The sequence below is a fragment of the Leptonychotes weddellii genome, chromosome 15 (genome assembly GCF_054177405.1).
Source record: "Leptonychotes weddellii isolate Sample4059 chromosome 15, ASM5417740v2, whole genome shotgun sequence".
NCBI classification, from domain to species: domain Eukaryota; kingdom Metazoa; phylum Chordata; class Mammalia; order Carnivora; family Phocidae; genus Leptonychotes; species Leptonychotes weddellii.
The window spans coordinates 43,865,717-43,866,793 of NC_138383.1; positions in this window are offsets into that span (position 1 = coordinate 43,865,717).

The following is a 1,077-nucleotide window of genomic DNA, read 5'->3' on the forward strand; positions in this document are numbered from 1 at the left end:
GGGAGTCTGCTTCTCCCTCTGACCCTCCCCCCTCTCATGATCTCTCTCTCTGTCTCATTCTCTCTCTCAAATAAATAAATAAAATCTTTAAAAAAAAAAAAAGTAATTACGTCAATGAGGTCACTAGGGCAGGCCACGAGCACGACCGGCGTCCTTCTAAGAAGAGGAGATTAGGACACAGACACACACAAGAGGGAAGACCCCCAGGAGGACACAGGGAGAAGACCACCATCTACAAGCCAAGGAGAGAGGCCTCAGGAGAAACCAACTCTTTCTGGGACATCCAGCCTCCAGAACTGGGAGACAATAAATCTCTCTTCTTCAAGGGCCCCGACTCGGTGATACTTTGTTAGGGCAACCAGAACAATCTCACGGAAGTGCTATCAGAGAGAAGACCAGATGTGCTACCAGGTGCAAAGGAGACAGAAATCGATGCTGACGAGGAAGGAAGTTAGCGGAGGGGTTATTTGTGGGGGTTCCAGGGTGGACTGGCCTGGTTCAGACACCCCTGGTCTGCCAGTCCCCTCGGCGCCCGTCCCCACCGGGTATGGTCATGGTCATAGTCATGGAGAGGATGAAGGGAGATAAACAGGTCCGTAGAGTAAGCCCACGGGAAAGGGTAGCTATTGCTTTATTAATTATTGTGGAGGAATCCCTCATCATGTAAGCAGAGAACACAAGGATAATGCTCCAGGGAGCACCCAGCGAGCCAGGGATGGAGCAGGGGAAAGGTGAGTCACCTGGGAGAGTCCCGAGACCGGACTGGGGAATGCAGAGCACAGCAGAGCAAGCGGGAGAGCAAGGGAATGATGGAATTCCCAACGGGACTTTGTTCCCAAGGAGAGAGAAAAAAAAACCATTCAAGGTTCCTCAAGCAGGGCAGGGAATGCTGACCAGCTGGTGGAAGAGAAATTTAATAAGAGAAAGGCAAAAACCCAGGCGGACCGGATGCAGGCTTCTCTGATGCAAAGGAGAGCCCAGCGAGTAACTGTGGCCCTTCTATTCCTTTGCCTTAAATATTTATTTCAATGTTTGCATGCATAAACAATGCAAAGAGCCCGGAGGCAGCCACTCCCT